Here is a 13,724-nt window from a genome sequence, read left to right on the forward strand (position 1 = left end):
CCCCTAGTCTAATTCGGACTCCTCCCATGGGGGAGGCGCCACACCCACATGGGCTGGTTTACCTCCCTCCTATGGCCCATATCTTTCCCTGGGGGGGTTCCGGTAACCCCTCCGGTACTCCGGTATGTACCCGATGCACTCCAGAACCCTTCCGGTGTCCGAATACTACCTTCCAATATATCAATATTTACCTCTCAACCATTTCGAGACTCCTCGTCATGTCCGTGATCTCATCCGGGACTCCGAACAACCTTCTCTCACCAAAACACATAACTCATATAATACATATCATCATCGAACGTTAAGCGTGCGGACCCTACGAGTTCGAGAACTATGTAGACATGACCGAGACACCTCTCCGGTCAATAACCAATAGCGGAACCTGGATGCAGATATTGGTTCCCACATATTATACGAATCGAACCGCAATGTCAACATACGTTATTCCCTTTGTCATCGGTATGTTACTTGCCCGAGATTCGATCGTCGGTATCTCCATACCTAGTTGAATCTCGTTATCGACAAGTCTCTTTACTCGTTCCGTAATGAATCATCCCGCAACTAACTCATTAGTCACATTGCTCACAAGGCTTCATATGATGTGCATTACCGAGAGGGCCCAGAGATACCTCTCCGATACTCGGAGTGACAAATCCTAATCTCGATCTATGCCAACTCAACAAACACCTTCGGAGATACCTGTAGAGCATCTTTATAATCACCCAGTTACGTTGTGACGTTTGATAGCACACAAGGCATTCCTCTGGTGTCCTGGAGTTGCATAATCTCATAGTCGGAGGAATATATATTTGACATGAAGAAAGCAGTAGCAATAAAACTGAACGATCATTATGCTAAGCTAACGGATGGGTCTTGTCCATCACATCATTCTTCTAATGATGTGATCCCGTTCATCAAATGACAACACATGTCCATGGCTAGGAAACTTAACCATCTTTGATCAACGAGCTAGTCAAGTAGAGGCATACTAGGGACACAATGTTTTGTCTATGTATTCACACATGTATCAAGTTTTTGGTTAATACAATTCTAGCATGAATAATAAACATTTATCATGAATAAGGAAATATAAAATAACAACTTTATTATTGCCTCTAGGGCATATTTCCTTCAGCTCAGAACTACTATGATGCTCAACCCACTATCCAAGTTTCAACTCTTCGTTTTTCTCTTGGTGGATTTTAAACCCAAATCTCTCGGAGGGGAGATCCTCAATCAATCTTCTTAAAAATCTTAAGCGGAGCAGCCAACGGACAACGTTGAAGCGGGGTGGCTATTTATAGTCGCAGGTTTCCCTGATGGGAAATGACCAAATTGGACATGCAGATCAGCCAATGGCCGAACGACACGATTCTAACGGCCGAAAATTTGAGCGCAACGATAACATTCCTTGTGAAGCAAGAAATGCTAACTCCCTAGTCTAAAAGATATCTCCTGCAGCACCGAAGAACAATGTCTTCTAATGGTAGATAATCACTCGAAGCATAAAGAGATTTCTCTCAGTCTTTCATAGGTTTCGGCTATGCATCACAAAGGACCTAGGCTTTGAGAACCTATAACCCTCTTAATAGTACGGAGATCCTATGAATCAAAAGAGAGAAATAAGAACAGCAAAATAAATGCTACATCTTTACTTCGTCTATAACTTCTCGACTGCAGTCAATTCTTTGGACAACACCGAACATGTATTGCTTCACATTAGCAATAATTTTAAGGGGTCAACTCCCAACTCAGTCTTCTCGCAAACACATCTTCAAAAAATGTAGCTTATCCTTCTTTGCAACGCAGATATTCTTCGGTGAAGTTCCTCGAACTTGATACTGGATATAGCATTCTCTTCGGGCTTGCATGGACTATTTCTCTCTGTGTGCACTAGCAAACAAAATAGTCCATGCATGTTTCTAGCAACAATCTCCAAAATAGAAGGGGGCAAGACTTTGCACCAACAATCTCCCCCTTTTTGGAGGATTGTTGACAAAACAGAACACATCAAAAGGTAGATGAAAGGTAATGGAATGTATTGCGAAGGAGAATTAAATAGCGAGAGATAATCACAAAGATGAAACACGTTCCCCCCGAAGGTATGCATCTTACTAAAGATTTTGACTAAAGTCATGCATATGTATGTAAGTAGAAAGAAGGCGATGTGAATCTTCGCTTGTGGGGCATTGATAGTATATATCATTCGTTGACTTCGTCAATGCACTCGATAACGTCTGAGATGTTTCATGCGAAACGAAAAGAAGATTTGTTAAAGAGTATGCATATTTTGAAATGATTTGTCGTAGAAGTAAGCCATGAAGATTTTCTCAAAGCACATTTTGAATCCACACGAGATAAATGACTACCCTACAAAGTTAGACAGACATATAATTTCAGAGCAACGTGTGTATGAGAATATTGCTTGAGATAGATATGCTTTTGAGTGTATTGTCCTGCATGTTAGAGATCGAAGAAAAATCATGACAGGAAATACGTATCAACGAGACAAATTCATTTCGCTTTAGAGAAGCGAGGATTTTAATCCTCTCCTAACTGCCATAGCTTCCTCTACAAGTAATATAATTGATCATAATTATTGCATGAGGATAAAAATCTGATTGCACTTGCAAACAAAGATACGAGGGAAAATATGGCATTGTAGGGGGATTATTAACGTTACATGATGGCAAGATTTTCCAACACCACATGCAGTGCTGTAAGGTTTCATGACCACTTAAGCAAAAAAACTGCAGAAAACCAAACTATTCGAAGAGAAGCAAATGGTGAAAGCAAATCCCCTGCAAATGACATGCACATCTATATTCTCGATGTTCATCTCCCCCTTTTTGTCAACAAGTGGCAAAAAGGAATGAGAGCACACGAGGAACTACTCGTCTGAAGAACCCTTAGAACTCAAACTATTCGGTGAATCAGAATGAGCAATGGTGGAGGCTGAGGCTGGAGCAGGGCTACCATCTTTGGCTTCGGGATCAGCTTCAGGATCTTCAGAGTGAGGAACATCTGAATTGTAAATTAGGGTGCATGAAGTGTCTTCAATCTCATCATCGGGCTCGACAAACAACATATCAGTGGAATCAGACCTCCGAGGCAGAACTGGAGTTTGTCTTCTGATGCGAGGAACATCAAACATCACCAAATAATCATAATTCTTCTCAATGCCCTTGGCAGTGAGCTGCTTGCGAGTATAATGCTTATGCAGAAGAATCCAGGAGCGCTTTTTCTGCAGAAGAGCTTGGCGAGCATAGTTGTGAAGCAAATTAATCTCAGCCATCATCTCAACTTTCACTTTGTGGACGATCTTGATATGGCTCTCAAGTGTGTGCTGAGTGCGAAGACAAACTTCATATAGTGAGGGATTTTCCTCTCAAGGAATTTCAATAGTGGCCTTCTTAACCTTTGGAGCACGAGCTGAAATAGAGGCAGTGGCATCACTTGGTGTTTTTCCTTTGCCTATATCCTTGACAATCCGAAGTGTGTCACGGATTGGTGGAGTGAAAACTTTCGGCACATGAGGGCAAAATAATTTATTCCCGGTAAGTTGCTCAATGGCATGCATAATCCATGGTGCATACAGTTTCAAAGCTTGAGTGCCATTAGCTGCATATGCCAAGTACCGAATAAATAGATCAGGAAGATCAAACCAAATGCCAAGTGAAATTGCACGAAGTGCATTTGCTATGATGCCGCCAATGGTTTTGGGTCGGTTAGTAGGGGTGACTGAGTTGCATGGAATGTAGAACAAGACTTTGGTCTCATATGCAAGATTCATTGGATTACCTTCAGTACAAGCATCTCTAACAAGCTCGGGGTCCATAAGCAGATGAATTTTAGCTTCAGATACTTCCCATCAAATGCAGTCGGTGTTCTCGAGACTCATCAAATTCAAAGCAAGGAAGATTCAACAAAGCCAATAATTGATCTGCGGAGCACATGATCTTTTCTTCTTCCGTCATCCATTCAAGAACCCATGTACTGATGTCTGCAAGGTCTCCTGAGATATACAAGGTTGCATGGAATTCAAGAACAACTTCTCGATTCCAACCATGATTGAAGCACAGTAATCCTTTCAAGAAAGCTTGCTCAATTTTCTCAATGGTTCGGTGAAATCAGGGCAATCTCTCGAGTTCGGCAAAGTCCAGCACCTTATGCTTGAGTATGTGATTCTTGCTATACAGAATTCGCGCATAGTAGACTGCATGTTCCTTGGTCCAGAATCTTGGCGACAAAGTTGTTTGCTCTCCTTCATATGGACTGGTGCCAAAGAATGCAAGTTTTGAATGATGAAATTGCTCATTAAATGCTGGACCATTCGGGCCATCTTCGACAGGAAACATTGGGAATGTTTCCAAAGGATTTCTCAGATAAACTTCTTTGGCATGGGGTTATGTCCAAACATCATCAGGTGCAGGCATGTCTTCTTCGATAGGCTTAAGAGGAGTGTGTGGCTTCCTCGATTTTCCATGGGTCGATGGTTTTGAGGAACTTGAAGAACCATCTTTTTTGCTCGCTGGAACTCCTTCAGCAGCTTTCTACCTTTTGGACACTAGGGTCTTTTCTTTCTTCTGATCGTATGGAGGCACAATGACCTCATGCTCAGAGACTTGTGAGACAATTGGTGGTGCAATCACTTCTTGAGCCATCTACTCGTCATGTTTCTTTTCTTCCCCTTCCATCTAAGAAGCAATGGAATGAGGAGCAGGATCAACATCCATCTTGGTGGGAGAACCAGATGATGTGACCGGGTGTGTTCTCCTTTTGGAAGCATTTGGCTCCCCTCAATCTTGTCATTCTCCTCCTTATTGGGACCGGAGGGCTCAGCCTATGCGGGAGGCACATGGCCGGGTATGCCGGGCGCCCGTTTGGTGTCGCGGAACCCTGCACACATCGTTCGGGGCCGTATGTGGAAACCTCGGCCGGTCTCCCTGCGGATGGAACCTGAATAGGCGATAAACCTAGACTAGAGACTTGAGTGTTTAGGTAGGCCGTGGCCGACACCCTCGTTGGGCTTCCGCTTGAAGGTTGCCGAGTACATGTCGTGTAAACGGCGGTAAGTGGTGAGAGCGTGTGTGAAGAAGTACACCCCTGCAGGGTTAACATCATCTATTCGAATAGCCGCGTCCGTGGTAAAGGATCTCTGGGTTGCCTATACAGTGCATAGACAAGTGAAAGTGGATACTCTAAAATGCGCAAGATAAGCGTGAGTGCTATGGATGGCCTTCTCGTAGGGAGACGGGAACGGATCCATAGTGGTGTACTGATATGGTGAATATGTGGACTCGTGTGCGCCACCTCAAAAGAGTTACTTGCAGTCGTAATTCAGGATAGCCACCGAGTCAAAGCTGGCTTGCTGCAGTTAAACCCCACCAACCCTTTGTTGATAATGATGCATATGTAGTTAGTTCTGATGTAAGTCTTGTTGGGTACATTTGTACTCACGTTTGCTTAATTTATGTTTTTGCAGAGAGATTTCAGTCTCGCTAGTAGTTCCGCTTGGACTTCGACGTTTAGCTTGCTACCTCAGCTACGATCTTGTGCCCTTGGCAGGATCTGGTAGATAGTCAGGCTTCTTAGCCCTTTTCATTTGTAGATGTCTGTACCCATACATGTTAAGCTTCCTCATGTGTTTGACTTGTATATATGCTCTGAATGTTGGGTCTTGGGACCCATGTTTGTAAAATCTCGCTCCTCGGAGCCTATTGAATAAATACTTTATGTCATAGAGTTATGTTGTGATGCCATGTTGTATTTGCACATATCGAGCATATTCTGTGTATGATTTGGAATGCTTGGTATGTGTGGGATCCGACAACCTAGTTGTTTATTCTTGGTAGCCTCTCTTACCGTGAAATGTCTCCTAGTGCTTCCACTGAGCCATGGTAGCTTGTTAATGCTCCGGAACACTTAGGCTGGCCGGCATGTGTCCTTCTTCATTCCTGTGTCTGTCCCTTTCGGGGAAATGTCACACATTGTTCCTTTAAGTCCCTGTAGCTTGCTATGACTTGGGTTCATTCGTTGATGATTGACACATTCGTTGCTGGGTCACGTATGCCTGTCCCTGTAAGTTAGCGCCACCTTGGGTTTATGACTAGAGCGGCACTATCATATACGTGAGCCAAAAGGCGCAAATGGTCCCGTGCATGAGGAATACCGTGCGTGAGGCCACAAAGCGATATGATGTGTTACATGCTAGATCGGTGTGACTTAGAATCAGGGTCCTGATAGCTTTTTGGAGGCGATGAATCTACCTTCTCAATTCCAATTTCTTCATCAGTCTCATCATCTGGGGCTTGCTACTTGGGCGACGCATTTTCCTTGTTAGACTTTGATGTTGCTTGAACTACGTTGGTATTTCCCCAAAGAGGAAGGGATGATGCAACACAACTACGGTAGGTATTTCCCTCAGTTATGAAACCAAGTCCGAACCAGTAGGAGAACCAAGCAACACTATGTAAACAGTACCTATACACAAAGAACAAATATTTGCAACCCGACGTGTAAAGGGGTTGTCAATCCTTCTCGGGTAACAGTGCCAGAAATTGTCAAGTTGACGGGATAAAATTTGTGGTAGATTGATAGATGCAAATAACGGCAAATAAAATTTAGCGATGTATTTTTGCATTATTTATAATATAGATCTGAAAATAAAAGATGCAAATAAAGAAAAAGGCAAATAGCAATATAGATCTACAAATATATGATGGGAAAATAGACCCGGGGGCCGTAGATTTCACTAGTGGCTTCTCTCAAGAAAATAGCACATGGTAGGTAAGCAAATTACTATTGGGCAATTGATAGAACATCGAATAATTATGACGATATCCAGGCAATGATCATTATATAGGCATCACGTCCAAGATTACTAGACCGACTCCTGCCTGCATCTACTACTATTACTCCACACATCGACCGCTATCCAGCATGCATCTAGTGTATTAAGTTCACAGAGAAACGAAGTAATGCAATAAGAACGATGACATGATGTAGACGTGATCTATTCATGTAGGAATAGCCCCATCCTGTTATCCTTAATAGCAACGATACATGCGTGTCTTGCTGCCCCTTCTGTCACTGGGAAAGAACACCACACGACCGAACCCATCACAAAGCACCTCTTCCCATGGCAAGAAAAATCGATCTAGTCGGCCTAAATAAACCAAAGATTCGAAGAAGAAATACGAGGCTATAAGTAATCATGCATGTAAGAGATCAAAGAAGACTCAGATTACTTTCATGGATATAGATCTGATCATAAACTCAAAGTTCATCGGATCCCAACAAACACACCGCAAAAAGAGTTACATCAAATAGATCTCCAAGAGACCATTGTATTGAGAATCAAAAAGAGAGAAGAAGCCATCTAGCTACTACCTACGGACCCATATGTCTTTGATGAACTATTCATGCATCATCGAAGACGCACCAATGAGGATGATGAACCCCTCCATGATGGTGTCTAGATTGGATCTCGTGGTTTTGGAACTTGCAGCGACTGGAATTGTTTTTCGTCGACTCCCCTTGGGTTTCTGGAATATTGGGGTATTTATAGAGCAAAGAGGTGGTGCGGGAGGCCACCGAGGTGGGAACAACCCATCTGGGTGCGCTTGGGCCTCCAGGCGCGCCTTGGTGGGTTGTGCCCCCCTCGGGGCTCCCCTCTGGTTCTTTGGCCCATGTGGTGTCTTCTGGTCCAAAAAAAATCTCCAAAAAGTTTTGTTGCGTTTGGACTTCGTTTGGTACTAATATTTTGCAAAGTAAAAAACAAGCAAAAAATAGCAACTGGCATCGGGCACTATGTCAATAGGTTAGTCCCAAAAATGATATAAAGTTGCTATAAAATGATTGTAAAACATCCAAGAATGGTAATATAACAACATGGAACAATAAAAAGTTATTGATACGTTGGAGACGTATCAACATACCCAAGCTTAATTCCTACTCGTCCTCGAGTAGGTAAATGATAAAAACAGAATTTTGATGTGGAATGCTGCCTAACATGTTCATCATATATTCTTTTCTTTTGTAGCATGGACATTTGGACTTTTATATGGTTCAAAGTAATAGTCTACTTTTGACATGAATATTTCAATACTCAAGCATATCAACAAGCAACCATGTCTTTCAAAATATCAACACTAAAGCAAGTTATCCATAGACCATCATGCTCAATCATTGATCCATTCATGAAACACACTCGCATATTAGCTACATCCAATGGTCAAGTATGATCATAGTGCCCCTTAGTTGGTGCTTTATAAGAGAAGATGGAGACTCAAATAAAAATAAAAATTGCATAAAGTAAATAGATTGGCACTTTGCAGAGGGAAGTAGTGATTTGTAGAGGTGCCATAACTCAAAGCTTAAATTGATAGATATTTTTTGAGAGGCATACTTTTTCGTCAACAAAAACGACCATTCTTTCACAATCCATGGCTAGCCGTATCCACGGGTGCCTTCCATACCAACACTTTCCAAGGAATTTATTATTTGACAACATAAAGTAAATTTCTTTTTCATTTCGGGACCGGGCATCCCTATTACCGTCGTACTCTCGTGCAATGACAAGTGAATAAACACTCATCTTGAGAATAACACATCTAGCATGAAAAATTGCGGTACGAGCACACAAAAAGGAAATTTATTTTGAAAATTAGAGATGGCACATACAAATTTGCTTAGAACAGCATGGAAGTACCGCATCTAGGTAGGTATGGTGGACTCGTATGGCAAAACTAGGTTTAAGGATTTTGGATGCACAAGTAGTATTTCTACTTAGTACAAGTGGATGCTAGTAAAAAGATTGAGAAGCAACCAACCAAGAAACAAAAAATCACATAAGCGAGCATTAAGCATAACTAACACCGAACAATGCACCACAAGTAGGATGTAATTTCATTGCATATCTATTGACTTTCGTTCTTGCATAGGGAATCACAAACCTTAACACCAATATTCTTACTAAAGGATAATTACTCACCAATATGACTCACATATCACTATCATCATATGCCAAAACTATTACAAAGAATCAAGTTTAATTTGTCCAATGATCTTTATGAAAGTTTTTATTAGGGCCATTTGCATTTCTATCCCTAACTCGAACCACCTAATCATATATACCCCTAATTCGAAAGCCTGCTCAAATTTGCCCCTCCGCCGTTAGGTGCCCTTACAGAAATGCCCTTCTGCACCGTTACCGTCCGGTCAAACAACTTTGACCGTCCTGAAAAAATAGCAAAAAAAATTTAAAAAGTCTAAAATTTTGTGAGTTTGAAGATACTCATGTGCGCAAGGTGTGTGCAAATTTTTGTGCTATTTGGACATTCGAGGAGCTCGTGGCGAGGAAAAACATTTAACATGCACACTTGTGAACAGTAAATTTGAAATAAAATAGCAAGAAAATTCAAAAAAATATGAAAAATTTTGGCATCAAAGAGGCTTGGGTGCACAAGGTGCTCGCAAGTTTTTGTGATCAAATGACATGCGAGGAGCTCTAGCAAGAAAAAACAAAATAGTCATTTTTTCCCAAGTTTTTTCTCAAGCCAAATTTTGTTTTTTTTCTCCACAAGCCCCTCCAATGTCCAAACACAACAAAAATTTGCACGCAGCTTGTAGACTATAGGCTCTTTGATGCCAAAAAAATTCATTTTTTTTTAATTTTCTTGCTATTTTTTGAATTTATTATTCACAGGCTTACATATTTATTGTTTTTCCTTTGACACGAGCTCCTGGAATGCCCAAACAGCACGAAAATTTGCACGCACCTTACGAACCTGAGTATCTTTGATCTCACAAATTTTCAGATTTTTTAGAACTTTTTGGCTATTTTTTTCAGGACGGTCAATGCCCTTTGACCAGCTTTGACCTGCTTTGACCGGACGGTAACGGCACAGAAGGGCATTTCTGTAAGTGCGCCTAACGGCGGAGGGGCAAATTTGAGCAGGCTTTGAAATTAGGGGTAAATCTGAGAGTGGGCGCAAATTAGGGGCATAGAGGTAAATGTCCCTTTTTATTATATCCCTCTTGAATATCTATCAATTTGGGACTAGTTTCATATATTGCAATTGCTTTGACAAGCTCAAACATATCTAAGTGAAGAACATGAGCATAAAAAATTTCGTCTCTCAAAATAATATAAGTGAAGCATGAGAGAATTTCTTCAAAATTACTAACTCTCAAATAAATCTAAGTGAAGCATGAGAGCATTTCTTTAGGAATATTAAAGCACACCATGCTCTAAAATATATAAGTGAAGCACTAGAGCAATTCCATAGCTTAATTTTTTAAGTGAAGCATAAAGAGCAATTCTAATAAATCATAACATAATTTTGGATCTCTCAAATATGTGTGTCCAGCAAGGATACTTGTGACAAACTAAAAATCAAAACAAGCAACGACTCAAATAATACAAGAGCTCCAAGCAAAACTCATGATATGTGACGAATAAAAATATAGCTCCAAGTAAAATACCGATGGTCGTTAGAAGAAAGAGGGGATGCCACTCAGGGCATCCCCAAGATTAGTTGCTTGTTTCTCCTTGAATATTATCTTGGGGTGCCATGGGGCATCCCCAAGCTTAGGCTCTTGCTACTCCTTATTCCTTCATCCATCGTGATCTCACCCAAAACTTGAAAAATTCAATCACACAAAACTTAACAAAACCTTTGTGAGATCCATTAGTATAAGAAGGCAAATTGATAGGTCTCCAACATATCTATAATTTTTGATTGTTCCATGCTATTATATTATCTGTTTTGGATGTTTTATATGCATTAATATACTATTTTATATCATTTTTTGGGACTAACCTATTAACCTAGTGCCCAGTGCCAGTTGCCACTTTTTTCCTTGTTTTTGGCTTTTTCAGAAAGGAGTATCAAACGGAGTCCAAACAGAATAAAACTTTCGTGATGATTTTCTTGGACCAGAAGACACCCATGTAGCTTGGAGAGAGGGCCAGAGCAGTCCCGAGGAGCCCACAAGCCCTCAGGGCGCGCCCCCTGGCTTATGGCCCCCTCGAAAGTCCCCCAACCCTAATCTTTGCTCTATAAATTTCAAAATATTCCCAAACCATCAGAAGCGTCCAGCAAAATACTTTTCTACCGCCGCAAGCATCTGACCTCGTGAGATCCCATCTTGGGGCCTTTTCCGGCGATCTGTCGGAGGGGGATTCAATCACGGAGGGCCTCTACATCAACCTTGCCGCCCTACCGATGATGCGTGAGTAGTTTACCACAGACCGATGGGTCCATATCTAGTAGCTAGATGGCTTCTTCTCTCTCTTTAATCTTCAATACAATGTTCTCCTCAATGTTCTTGGAGTTCTATTAGATCTAATACTTTTTTGCGGTGTGTTTGTTGAGATCCGATGAATTGTGGATTTATGATCAGGTTATCTATGAATATTATTTGAGTCTCCTTTGAATTCTTATATGCATGATTTTATATCTTTGTATTTCTCTTCAAACTATCAATTTTGTTTGGCCAACTAGATTGGTTTTTCTTGCAATGGGAGAGGTGCTTATTTTTGGGTTCAATCTTGCGGTGTCCTCACCCAGTGACATAATAGGGGTAGCAAGGCACGTATTGTATTGTATCAAGGATAAAAAGATGGAGTTTACATCATATTGCTTGAGTTTATCCCTCTACATCATGTCATCTTACTTAAGGCGTTACTTTGTTCTTATGAACTTAATACTCTAGATGCATGTTGGATAGCGGTTGATGTGTGGAGTAATAGTAGTAGATCCAGGCAGGAGTTGGTCTACTTATCACGAACGTGATGCCTATATTCATGATCATTGCCTTTTATATCGTCATAACTTTGTGCTTTTCTATCAATTGCTCAACAGTAATTCGTTTACCCACATTATGCTTTCTTCAGGAGAGAAGCCTCTAGTGAAACCTATGCCCCTGGGTCTATTTTCCATTACATATTTTCAGATCTATAAACCAAAACCCCGAAAATACTCGCTGAGTTTTATTTACTTTTACTTTGTTTTACGTTTTAGTAGTCTTTTATATCCATCTCTATCAGATCTCATCCTTGCAAGTGACTGTGAAGGGATTGACAACCCCTTTATCACGTTGGGTGCAAGTGTTTGATTGTTTGTGCAGGTGCATAGATTGGAGACTTGCTTGTATCTCCAACTGGATTGATACCTTGATTCTCAAACCGAGGGGAATACTTATCTCTACTTTGCTGCATCACCCTTTCCTCTTCAAGGGAAAAACCAATGCAAGCTCAAGAAGTAGCAGGAAGAATTTCTGGCGCCGTTGCCGGCGAGGTTCTACATCAAGCCTACAAAGTACCCATCATAAACTCTCATCTCTTGCATTAAATTATTTGCCATTTTCCTCTTGTTTTCCTCTCCCCCACTTCTAAAACATTTTTAGAAAAACAAAAAAAACATTTGCCTTTTATTCGCCCTTATTCCATTCGTCTTTTCATTTGCTTGTGTGCTAGATTGCTTGGTTTGTCACGGTGACTCAAGAGAACACCAAGTTGTGTGAATTTTCCAACACTAATAATAATGATTTTATTAGTACTCCAGTTGCTCCCGCCACTAGTGCGGGACCTTATGAAATTAATGCCGCTTTGTTGAATCATGTTATGAAAGAATAATTTTCTGGCCTTCCTAGCGAAGATGTTGCATCCCAACTAAATACTTTGGTTGAGTTGTGTGATATGAAAAAGAAAAAAGATGTGGATAATGATATATTAAATTGAATCTATTTTCGTTCTCACTACGAGATCGTGCTAAAACTTGGTTTTCAACTTTGCCTAAAAATTAGTATTGATTCATGGAATAAGTGTAAAGATGCTTTTATTTCCAAGTATTTCCTCCCGCTAAGATCATCTCCCTTAGGAGCGATATAATGAATTTTAAGCAACTTGATCATGAACATGTTGCACAATCTTGGGAGAGGATGAAATTGATGATAAGAAATTGTCCTACTCATGGTTTAAGTTTGTAGATGATCATACAAAAAATTTATGCGGGATTGAATTTTGCATCTACTCCCTCCATTCCTAAATATGTGTATTTATAGATATTTCAACAAGTGACTACATACGGAGCAAAATGAGTGAATCTACACCCTAAAATATGTCTATATACATCCGTATGTGGTAGTCCATTTGAAATCTCTAAAAGACAAATATTTAGGAACAGATGGAGTAGAAATCTTTTGGATTCCGCCGAGGGTGGTACTTTTATGGAAATTAATCTAGGAGAAGCTACTAAACTCCTAGATAATATTATGGCAAATTACTCTCAATGGCATTACCGAAAGATCTTCCACTAGTAAAAAAGTGCATGCGATTGAAGAAAATAATATTTGAGTGGAAAGATGGATGAACTAATGAAATTGATTGCTAATAAGAGTGTTCCTATTAATCCTAGTGACATGCCTTTGTCCACTTTGATTGAGAATAATAATGAATCTATGGATGTGAATTTTGTTGGTAGGAACAATTTTGGCAACAACGCTTATAGAGGTAATTTTAATCCTAGGACGTTTCCTAGTAATTCCTCTAATAATTATGGTAATTCCTACAACAATTCTTATGGAAATTATAGTAATATACCCTCTGATCTTGAGAATAATATTAAATATTTTATAAATTCTCAAAAGAATTTCAATGCTATGGTAGAAGAAAAATTTCTTAAGATTGATGATTTGGCTAAGAACGTTGATAAAAT

The sequence above is a fragment of the Triticum aestivum genome, chromosome 5B (assembly GCF_018294505.1).
Source record: "Triticum aestivum cultivar Chinese Spring chromosome 5B, IWGSC CS RefSeq v2.1, whole genome shotgun sequence".
NCBI classification, from domain to species: domain Eukaryota; kingdom Viridiplantae; phylum Streptophyta; class Magnoliopsida; order Poales; family Poaceae; genus Triticum; species Triticum aestivum.